We start from the raw sequence: 12,696 nt of genomic DNA on the forward strand, positions 1-12,696 counted from the left end.
ATATTATAATAGAGTACTAGAATGCTGTGCAGTAGTGTACACACTAAAAACACTACTGATTTTCAACCTAATATTTTTAGCCCAGTGTTGGGTCAAACCTTACCCAACCCCAACATGCTGAGTTGTTTTAACCCATTGTTGGGTGAAATATATACATAACGGCTGTTTATATCTTTTTGACCCAATAACCCAGCATTTTTTTTAGAGTGAATGTGTTGTCTGCCTACTGCATAGTATTTTTATAAGTACATTAAACTTGCAGGGTGAAACAATAAACAGTTCAAAACATAGTTTGCTGGAATTTTGTCAAATGCCCTCATTACATGTTTGAGCCAGGATCCATTTATAAATAAATTCAAATTAAGTTTGATTTATTTGTGAAACTGGAAATGGATGGTCCAGTGCATTGCATTGTGGGACAATTTTTATATATATGTTCACAGTAGTATGCATACAGTAGTATCATATGCTTAGAGTTATTACTGATATCATTTCCCATTCAAACAGATTTCTCACAGAAACAGCACCTATACTGTCAGAAATAAAGGTACAGAACTGTACCTTTTCTGTCACTGGCGGTGTACCCTAAGTTTCCGTTTGGTTCCTTTACAGGAATACAAAACAGAATACAATTTAAGGACCTACATTGTTAGAAAAAAGTCCAAATATGTACCCTAGCTGTCAGTGGGGCAGCACCCTTTACAAAGGTCATTGTATGGACCATTAGGTACAGATTTATAAACATTTTGTACCAGTATGTACCTTTGAGATGCTAACATGTATTTTTGAGGTACTAAAAAGCTCGCTTTGGTCCCCGTATGTACCTCTGAGGTACTAAAATGAAATCCCTAGGTGCAAAGCTGTTAGTACCTAACAGTTTTGTACCTTTATTTCTGACTGTGTGCAGTAACATTGCACAATAATAATTTTTATCTATTAAAAGTGCATTGTGTAACTTTTAGAAGGAACTCTTGACAGAATTGCAATACAATATACATAACTATATTATCAGTGATGTATAAAGACCTTACAAAATAAACTGTACCTTTTTTATTACCTTAGAATGAGACGTTTTTATTGGCTCGTGACTGCTCATCAGAGGGGCGCTAAGTTAAAATAAGTGTTCGGAGTGTCATGTGTGTTGCTCGCGTTTTCAAAATATGTGTTTGCATGTAAAACATGTGCATCATGTGTTTTGTCAAAATAAGTGTCTGCTGCACACGCATCAAAACCATTTATGATAAAAGAGACGCTCAAGTTCATAAAATACACACAAGACACTCCCTAAACAGTAAACTCTGATTACACATGAGATTATGGGAGTATCTGGCAAACGCGACCATCTCTTTTATCATAAACCCTTTCTTTGCATCTGCAGCCGGCACTTATTTTGACAAGACACGTGATGCACACATACATGTTGTGACGAACTTCGCATCGAGCGCCCTCAAAAAAAGAAGTTACCGGCCGCCACTGCTACATACACTGCGCGTCCCCTTACATGAAAGTTTCCATCATGTTTCTACAGTAACCCTAAACAAACAAACTGCTCTATAGAGCACATTATGTCCCTACGTTGTCTTAGACGATGAAATAAAGGGGTGAATTGTTGGTTGCAATTCGCAATCTCACCACTAGATGCCGTAAAAATTTACACACACCGCCTTTAATGTAGGTCAACAATTGTAGAACATTTTCCTAAAATAAAGACCTATTTAGGCGACTCTCTTGTGTACACTTCCACAAACCCAGTAGTGAAATTTTTAAGTGTCTATAGCAACACTTGGGAACACAGATCAAAACACCACTGCAGCCTCAGCTAAAAATAGTATAAATAAAGTTGATGACATAAGTCCAGTATTCACACTTCTGGTGTAAACCACCACTGCTTAATACTGGCAAAGTATTATTCACTGTGTGACTGAAGAGACAGAGAAGCAGTAGCAGTCCAACAGGGCTTTCACACAAACATGTCACCCAACACCTGCTCTAGCATGTTGGTATATTTTAATACAACACAGGCTTTTCAGTTAAGAACATTGCTAGTGTTCTCTGCCAGGAACCACTAGTCAAGGTCAAACTTACAGAAAAAAACATTTAGATCTTTCAAACTGAAATTAATATGTGATGTTGACTTTGGCATAGAACTAAATCTTTCTTATCATGATGTCATCATATGTCAACTCAATAATAAGGGTGTGTTTAACCAATTAGCTTTAGAGCTATCATAAGCAATTGCTTATGAGAGCTCCTTGCCCAGAAATGGGGCTATTGTTTTTTGGGTTTGTAAATAACAACGGCAAGTGGATTCTGTCCAGCTGTATTCAAACTTTCCATCGATTTTGTTTCAAAAGTTAAACTAGGAAAAAATCTGCATTAAACCATTTAATGTCAAACTGCTAAACCTTGCGCCATTTTCCTCTTTTTAAAATCATTCTAATCGTTCTCATAGGCATTTAAAATACTTCTGTAAGTCAAATTTAGTTTTAAAAGCATGATTTTCTTTCCCAAAATAATGCCAGTTGTATATTTCGAGTTTGGGATTTTACTTCCTCCACAATTCCATTCTTGCGTTTTTTTGACACTGCCTTTTAGTCCCAGGTGATGTATTTTGCAATATCAGTGTAGTCAGTGTAACCATGGTATCCGAATATTATAACATTGTAACACTGTCAGTCAAAGTTGCTCTAGTGAGGAGAGGCATGCAGCAGAACATGTGACAGGACTCAAAATGACAGCAGGAGTATTACTGACATAAATCTTTTGGCTGGAGTCTAAGGTACATTGCATGCAATCGTGTCATCAGAGATGATACAAAAGCTCAGTTTTTAAAACTCTGGCCGCCTGCAGCCATACCATTGTCACTGGTACAGGTTTGGCTGATCATTAAAAGCAGGCAACTTATTGTTGCAGTGTACTATTAATACTGGTATCACTTGAAGGGCACCTATTATGCAAAATCCACTTTTACAAGGTGTTTGGACATAAATGTATGTTGGCACAATGAAAAAAACCCACCCACTATTTCTCTTTTAATCCCCATTAAATCAAGCAGTTTCATTAGACATGCCATTTTGATTATCTTGTTAATGTGACGTCACACTGATCAAGCCCCGCCCACAGCCACTGACCGACAGTCCTGCATTACCATAGTTTATGCCCTCAGCAAGTTGTACGCTGTCCGCCATATCTCAATAGCGAGATAGTATTGTCTCAGACTGTATTTACATGAATCAGATCTATTTGAACTGAAAGCACTCTGAAAAGTGTCTCTTTTATAGCTCATTTGCATTTCAATTAAATTCAATTTTATTTATATAGTGCTTTTCACAATTGTTAATTGTTTCAAAGCAGCTTTACATGAATAGATGTAGGAAAAGCATAGAAACGCGAGCGTAGTAATAATGTAACGTATACAGTTAAGTAGTAAGTTAAGCCAAAGGTGGCGGACTCTCCAGGGGATGAAAAAAACCCTAGGAGAAAACCCTCCTGGCTAGTCCAGGGGCAAAACTCCTAGGAGGGGAAAAACCCTTGAGAGAGATACATATATATTTATATATACTATCGGGGTATGTGAATGGGTAAGCGAATTAAACTGGGCATCTTGTTGAAGGACGGTCAGTAGATCAGTGGTTTGATGACCTTCAAAGCTGCAGGAACTGGGTCTGTTTGTCTCATTGTCCTCAGGGTCGAGGACGAGACAGGGAGAGAGAAACAGAATTCTATTAGCGTAGGGGCCGTTCACATGTAATGCAAGTGTCATACATTATAGTGGTTTAAGTCAGCTCGGTTCCAGACAGGCTAACTATTGCGACATAAGTATATTACCCATATGAGGTATGTGAGTGCTTTGTTCTAGACAAACTTACTATTGTGGGATAAGTACATTTATTGGACATTTTATGTGAATGCTTTGTTAAAGAAGAAAGTTTAGCTTTAAATTGATCGACTGTGTCTGATACTTGAACATTATTTGGTAAATCATTCCAGAGCTTAGGGGCTAAGTAGGAGAAGGATCTACAGTACCACCTTTAGACACTTTTGATATTCTAGAAATAATTAAGTGGCCAGAATTTTGTGATTGAAGTGTATGTGGTGGATTGTATTCTGATAGTAGTTCTTTAATATACGAGGGTGCTAGGCAAGGGCGTAGATTTGATTCTGGCATTGGTGGGGACATAAATAAAATGGTCACATTGCAAAAACTGTTTATCACCGTTTACTTGACATAAACAACAGACAACTCAGTATGCACTTTACTCAGTGACATCTGACTCGCCACCCCTGGTGCCATCCCAAATTTAATGTACTATAATAAACAATTCGTTATGTCCTAGAGCCTAATAAACAGTAACTGTTTAAGTCTTTGTCAAAAAAAAAAGAAAATGACATTGTAACATATATGAATCCATATTTACTTTATAACAATGAAGAATATGCAAGTAATATTTAATTCTTCATTTAATTTTGCCAAAAAATCCCAGTGTTGAAGTAGGTGTATGTATATCATGCTGTTTCCTGAACACAGTTTATTAACGTTTCTGTAGTTCACATTAAATCTTCTTTTCATTAACAGACAGTTAATCAGTGTGAAAAAAGTTTTAAGTTTAAAATGCAACCTTACATTATGTCTACATCTGTGCAAGTAATAACCACAGTGCAGTAATGTAAAGTATTCAGCAATCATGACATGAATTCATGTTTTTACCATGTTGGGGTTATTTTCTTTCATGGATTAGGGACCACCTAAATAACCTTGCTACCCCATTTATAAAAGGTTGACAAAAGTTTGCAACTCCTCAGGTTAACATGGGATTGTCGTGTATTGGTGAAAACACTGTCCTTGAATCATTATGTGACACAACTTTTTTTTGTGCATGAAACAGTTACAGTGGGTATAATAATACTTTCTTCCTCACTTACCTGTAGCCCGAATAATCACGCGTGTCTTGTTGAGTGAATATTGGCGCGTTGTACAAAGTGAAACCATCCTATCACACGTAAAGTGATGTGAGTTAGAGCGGCGGGACTCAAGAAATGGTAATCCAATCATATTAGCAATGTGAGTAGAGAGGCGGGACTAAAGAAATGCAAAGCCAATCATATTAGCGATGTGAGTTACGGAGGCGGGCATTGCAGAGAACGAAAGCTGTTAACCGTTTGTGTACCACATAGAGCGTCATTTTTACAGAACGGGATTGCGAAAGATTTCTAATCTCATTTAAATGATTCCTGAAAAAAATATAATAAGTAAAAAATAGAAAACACAAGAATAAGACGGACATCAGTGGTTATATATAAATACAGATTAATTGTTTGGTCGAAATTATTGCTAGGGACAATTCAGTCTTTCCTGAATTTTGCTAGGGACATGTCCCTAGCGTCCCACCCTAAATCTACGCCCATGGTGCTAGGCCATTTAAGGCTTTGTAGGTGATTAGTAATATTTTAAATTGTATGTTAACTGGTAGCCAGTGTAAAGATGCCAGAATTGGACTTATGTGGTCATACTTTTTAGATCGAGTAAGCACTCTTGCGGTGGCGTTTTGAACCAGCTGTAACTTGTTTATCTGATTTGCATGACATCCCCCGAGTAACGAGTTACAATAGTCTATTCTAGAGGTCATAAAAGCATGGATAAGCTTTTCTGCATCTGATGCAGACAGCATATGGCATATTTTTGATTGCTGTCGAACATCACGCCTAAGTTCTTAACTGTGGAAGATGGCACCACGTGCAGCCATCTATGGGCAACTTGTAATCTGACATATTATGTTTGGAGCAATTTGATTCAATAATAAGTATCTCTGTCTTATTGGAGTTTAGCATAATGAGAAAGTTATGCGCCATCCAGTCCCTAATATCACTAATGCAGTCTGTTAGCTTAGAAAACTGGTGGGTTTCGCTAGGATGTGAAGCTGGGTGTTATCGGCATAGCAGTGAAAACTTATGTTATGTTTCCTGATAATGTCTCCTAGAGGTAACATAAATAACGAGAATAGGATAGGGCCTAAAACTCTGATTGAAAATCCTGATTGAAACTTTTCATATGTATTATTTTTCACTATGAATGTGAGTAGCTGGCTTGCCACTACTTTTTCTAATATTTTAGAAAGAAAAGGTAGACTTGAGATTTGTCTGAAGTTATTAAGATCTCCCTGGTCAAGGTTTGGTTTTTTAATGAGCTGTCTAATAACTGCTAGTTTGAAAGCTGTTGGAACGTATCCTAATTCTAGAAATGTGTTAAAGATATTTAGTACTGTGTCTGACACTACAGGAAATACCTCTTTAAGTAATTTTGTGGGAACAGGGTCTAATATACAGGACGATGATTTGGATGATGTTACTAATTTAGAGAGCTCTTCTATTGTAGTAGGTTTTAATGACTCAAGATGTTCGTATAGTAATGTTAAATGTACTGTTGGGTAGAGTGGTGGCTGCTTGAGTAGCTTCTATGTTTTCCCTAATAACCGTAATTTTGTTAGTAAAGAAGTTCATGAAGTCGTTACTATTGTGTGGGAGTTTACTATTGGTTTCTGTTTGTTCTTTGTTTCTAGTCAGTTTCGCAACAGTGCTAAAGAGGAAACGAGGGTTGTTATGATTTTCTTTAATAAGCGTACTGAGATAGGTAGATCTGGCGGTTTTTATAGCCTGTCTGTAGTGTTGAACACTCTCTTTCCATGCTGCACGCCATACCTCTAACTTTGTGCTTCGGTAGTTTCGTTTCATTTTTCTAGGTACTTTGTTGCTTTTTAAAGGTACACGCAACAAAACAGCACATTTTTGCTCCCACCCAAATAGGGGCCTTTTGGACATGCTACAATAAATTATCTGTGAAGTATTTTGAGCTGAAACTTCACAGACACATTATTGCCCTTTAACAATAAGGTTGCATTTGTTAACACTAGTTGATGCATTAGCTAACATGCCCTAACATTTAGTAATTCAATTTTTCAGCATTTATTTATCTTTGTTAATGCCAGTACAATTGACCATGTTGTGCATTTACTAATGTTACAACCAGGGGCGGACTGGCCATCTGGCAAACCGGGCAGTTTCCCGGTGGGCCGACGTACTTTTCGGGCCGATACATCTCATACTATATTTGTCTGAGCAGCCCAGTTAGCGTCTTTTTTTTTTCAAGACAGACCGGCCCACTGACATTTAAGCAGCAGCCCATTGGTTATTTTTTTTAAACGACATTAAGCTGGACCAATGACTGACCAGCAAAGTCATCATCCTTTCTTTTCCTAGATAGACCGGCCCTCTCACATTTAAGCAGCAGCCCATTGGTTATATTTTTTAAACGACATTAAGCTGGACCAATGACTGACCAGCAAAGTCATCATCCTTTCTTTTCCTAGATAGACCGGCCCTCTCACATTTAAGCAGCAGCCCATTGGTTATATTTTTTGAATGACATTAAGCTGGCCCAATCACCGCTTTGGTCTCTGTGCAAGCGAGCGTGCATCGTCGGTCAGTTCACGTGTCAAAACAGAGAGAGAGAGAGAGAGAGAGAGAGAAAACGCAAGGAGGCGCAGAAAAACTGCGCGACAAAAAGAAGCAAGCCCTTCATCAGACGCTGCAAAATGTGTTAAAAACACAAAAATATTTTCTGCGGCAGCAAGACCTTCATCTCGCGTCGCTGGTGATGATGATGATGGTGGCGGCGGTGGCACTGTCAGCACCAGCACGCAAAGTGTCAGTGAGGAGAGGGAGAGAGACGAGGGAGAAGTAAGTGTATGACTGCGGTAAGCAGAACTGCTTTCAAAACACAAGTTTAGATGGATACCCCTTGATAAAGCTGAGTCAAAAACACAAAATATGGTGATAAAGCTCCAATAAAATAATTGCACTCTTTGCTCTGTGACTACGAGAGTGTATCTGATTCATAGATTTTTCGTTGATTGTCTGTTTCAAAACGTATGATTTCTCTTCAAGCAAAATCAAACAATTCAGGAGATCTGCTTACAGACAAATATATGTTTATTGTATATAACAACACACTTGACAGATAATGTTAAAAATCTCTATTACTGTAATCACACTACTTTAGTTCAGTGAATGTAGTGAATACTTTGTAAGTACCTGTAAGTACTGCAAGTAATAATCAGTTTTCAATATTACTGTAAGCAGCACTTGTATTTTGTAATAAGTTAGCAATCCAATGGCAAATTTTGCTAATTGCATGAAACTTGTTTTAGGGTTCATAAGTGTGGATTATACAGTTTTATTGCATTAATAAATAACACGTTCTAGAAGTGTTTGTTGTGTCAACTCTCACTCTTTTCTACCTGCTATTAATTGGGTTTAGTGCTTTTATGGAATTCGAGTTGCTATTGCTATACATATTTAAAGGCGTGCAAAGATGGGTGGTATTTGTAATTATACACTGCAAAATTATTTTCAAGAAAAAACATTCTTAGTATTTTTGTCTTGTTTTCAGTAAAAATATCTAAACATTCTTAAAATAAGATGGTTTTTCTTGATTAGCAAAATGACCCAAGAAAATAAGTCTAGTTTTTAGACCAAAAATTTTAAATTTTAGTGATTTTGTGCATAAAACAAGCAAAAAATCTGCCAATGGGGTAAGCTAATTTTTCTTGCATTTAGTGTTTAAGAAAAATGTTCAAGAAATTTTTGCTTACCCCATTGGCAGATTGTTCTGCTTGTTTTATGCACAAAATGACTTAAATTTGATATTTTTGGTCTAAAAACTAGACTTATTTTCTTGGGTCGTTTTGTTCATCAAGAAAAAAGCATCTTAATGAATTTTTAGATATTTTTCTGAAAACAAGACAAAAATACTAAGAACATTTTTTTCTTAAATCATTTTTTGCAGTGTATGTAGTGTGGGCCGGTTTGGGCCAAAATGCCAGGGCCGAATTTTTGTCCCAGTCCAGCCCTGGTTACAACAGTTACAACTTTTGTTCTAGTAAAGGCTTAACCTACAGCTTGAACTAAGATTTAAAAATGTTGTAGACATTGTTCATGTTAGCTAGAGCAATAAGAAGATAAAATGTTTTTCAAATACTCATGAATTATAATTATTTTAACTTAAGTGAATATTTTTTATTTTATTAGTATATGATGGTAAACTCAAAGTATTTTGCCATAGAATTTAAACAAAAGCTTAGAGCTGTTTACTTGATGATTAAACAAGATATTAAAGGCTTTCAAAGTTTAGATACTAAATAATTTTCTTTACGTCTAAATCCTGTCTCTTTAAATCTAAGTCGAATAAATCAAACAGACTCATTACTTAGAATAACTATGACATCAGAAACATTGAGCCCCAGTAGATCCCACGGATTGTAATACAGCTCTTTTTAATCAAAATGTATGTTATTCCTTTGACTTCATCACATTAAAGAAGAAAGAAAAACAGAAAGCCAGATAAGTCAAAAGATCTAAACCAGATCTAAACATAATGTCCATTTCCAAGTTCTGCTGCACACATCTATAACAGCCAACTTTTGCTCTAAACAGATTTAAGCATATTCATTCAACTGGAGCATATTAATAATACTCAATATTCATTACATGCAGCGGAGGCAGGCATGATGATGAAAGAGTCCTTGAACAGAAATGTCTGTTTTTGTGTGAGGGTCTTTTCACTTATCACTGTCTTGCGGTATGTTTCATTCATTTCCAATTATGATCTCATCTATAGACCCTAGCATGACAAAAGGAAAGAAAATAAGCAATGCTAACAGAAGTCATCTCCATGGCAGCGGCTAAAACAAAGATTGAAATATGAAGTGATTGTTAGATGCCATGTGTTTGACTCCTACATCTTGGATTCTCCCACTGCTTGCATGTATGCGCTCATTGTTGTGGACACTATTGATCATTGTTGGATAACTTCTTCAGACAGACCTTTATTAAAATGCTTTACTTGTGTCATGTATGCCAATATTAGGGCCCTTTAATAACTTAAGTGACTTGAGACATGTGGATGATGGAATAAAGCTTGAAGTTTTCATCACACATCGTGTGCAATAACCCGAAAAACACAGCTCTAGACCTTTTGTTCTCAGGTGCACATCTGTTTCCCGTTGGCTGTGGGGTTTTCTCTCCTTTATGCAGCGCTAAATGAGCTGATAATGAAAGAGCCATTAGTTCACATAGAAAAGTGGTCAAACAAATGGGAAGCTAAAAAGAGAAAAGGAAGTGTGGGCTATATGTTTTTTGGATCTTGCAGCCTGAAAATCTTCCATTGGTCGACCACTTCCTCACGCTCACTTGAATCAATGATGAAAGAATAATGATGATGAAATATTGCAGACTGTTGTTGTATACCTCATTTAGGCCATCTCTGATTATAAAGTCTCAAAGTTTGCCTTAGTGCAAATGAAAGGCATGCACATGCCAAGCAGGGCCGGATTAACCATACGGGCAACTGGGCAATTGCCCAAGGGCCCAAGACCTCCAAAGGGCCCAGGGCAGCAAGGGCACGAGCAGAATACTGTATCTGGTAATCTCCCGCTGCCCGCTTTATATTAAAGCTCACGTAACACACGCTGTTTCTGCTTTTCTGATATTAATCTGGAGTACCTATGGAGTAGTATGACATCCTTTATATCTCTGAAGAGTCTTTAGTTTAATCAGATTTATAAAAGAAAGATTAGCTTTACCGAATCTTTCCGATAACGTACGAAAAAATGAAGAAGGAGGAGTTATAACACGGGAGGAGCGAGTACGAGTCATGCAACACTATACAACACTGTTTTAACTTATGATTCACTACATGTTCGTGTCATTTATATAAGATACACGCGCCAATTTCCAACATAAGACAGAAGTCTTACTTACCACGTGTAACTCGTCATGAAAATCCACCGCATCAAACACACACACGCAAAACTCCGCTGCTAATCCGGATAATAAACTATATCCATTGTTTCCATAAGGCTGGATGTCTTCTCCTTACATCCAAAAACACACTTCTTGTTGTGCCATTGTTGACTTTTGAAATTAAACAAAGCTGAGTGGTGTTAGCAAGCTCTAGCGTCTCCCGCTGACTGACGGCTGGGCGGGGTTTTCAAGGGGAAGTTTTCCGGCGGAAGCCCATATAAAGAAGTGATACGTATCGAAAACCCCTGAAACGTCAGTTAGAACCGTAATCGAAAAAAATTAGCCGAAACTTGTACGAACCCTGGCGAAGTGCATTCGGCACAGAAATACTCTGAAACACGCCCAACTGCATTTTTGACACTTTGCCTACGTTTAGCATGAGGAAACAACTCTATAACTGTGTTAATAAGTCAGAATGCTTGAAATACCATTAAACCCCCCCTTTAAACAAACTGTCAACACGGGCTTTGCGCTCAATGCGCTGCAAGAGAGACGCTGCGCTGCCTAGTGAGTTGAGAGCGGTTGAGTCTCATGCGGACTGACCAATGAAGAGAGGGCCTCAGGTTAAGACCCTCATTGGTCAGTCCGCATGAGGTGGATCAAAGGTTCGCCGAGCATTACGTGACGCAAGGCGTTGGTACAACAGAAAAAAAGAGACACGGAGAAGTGGGAGCGCGAAGCGGAAATTAAAAAAGGAAAATGAGCACATCAGAAACGCAGAAAATGTAAAGTATAAACAGTGGTGTAGTCTACGTGATACGCAGGTATCTGCGCGATCCGATCGTCGTATGAAATCAAATAACTAGCGGCGCGAAAGTGACTGGGGAGCAGAGAACCCACGGGCGAGTGACAGCTAAGTAGCGCGAGAGCGATTCCAGTTATCACATGGAGAAATCTGCTTTGAATCGCTCTCGCGGTACTTTGACATCAACTTTGCTTAGCGCAGACCTCCATGAAGTCGAACCTGCAGACAGTGTAGCTGCTCACATGACACTGTAAACAAACACAGACCATGTGGAGAAATGAACGAGAAGTGCACAACATAAAATCCGGAGAGTACAACGCACATGTGAGTAAACAACATTTAAATCATCAATCCATTATCTGGAGGTAAGGCTCCAATAAAATAAAATAACCCGGTGTTTATGTCCTGATGTTTTTTAGCTGCCTTACAGCATGTTTGCTTGTGCTTCACGGTGTTAAACTTCCTTTCCCTGTGTTCATTTATATATCTACGTTTAAGATCTATGAAAACTAAACACATCAGCATCTGTATAATCTCCGGGCTATAAACGTAAGCTGGCGGTGTAGAAAAGTCCTGGCTGACTGTTGACGGAAGCTCACTTAACAGAACTTTTTCATTAATACACATTTAAAATGACCGTGGATAAACTCTAATTTGCATAGTCATTGATATAAAAAGCTTATTTTTTGCATATACAAGCATTGTCTAAAAATGAAAATAGGCTTTTACTTAATTATTATTACAAGACCATCATGCAGCCTAATATTAGACACCCAAACTCTTTAATTTGCAAGTCTGAACTGAACATCAACGCAGAGATGAATTTTCTCACAGAAGTTTAAGATCATATAGGCTACTGTAGCCTATATGATCTTAAACTTCTGTGAGAAAATTCATTTTATATTCTGTATATGACCTTATTATGGTGATCCTGGGGTCGTGATGATGGGGCCCTTGAATATTGTTGCCCAGGGTATAACACAGTGTTAATCTGGCCCTGATGCCAAGAATGAAAAGGTCAAATCTGATGTTTCTGTGTAGCTGAGACTGTGCATTTCATTTATTGAGTGATGTGTTAAAATGTTGTTTTGCAC

Source organism: Paramisgurnus dabryanus, chromosome 2 (assembly GCF_030506205.2).
Source record: "Paramisgurnus dabryanus chromosome 2, PD_genome_1.1, whole genome shotgun sequence".
NCBI classification, from domain to species: domain Eukaryota; kingdom Metazoa; phylum Chordata; class Actinopteri; order Cypriniformes; family Cobitidae; genus Paramisgurnus; species Paramisgurnus dabryanus.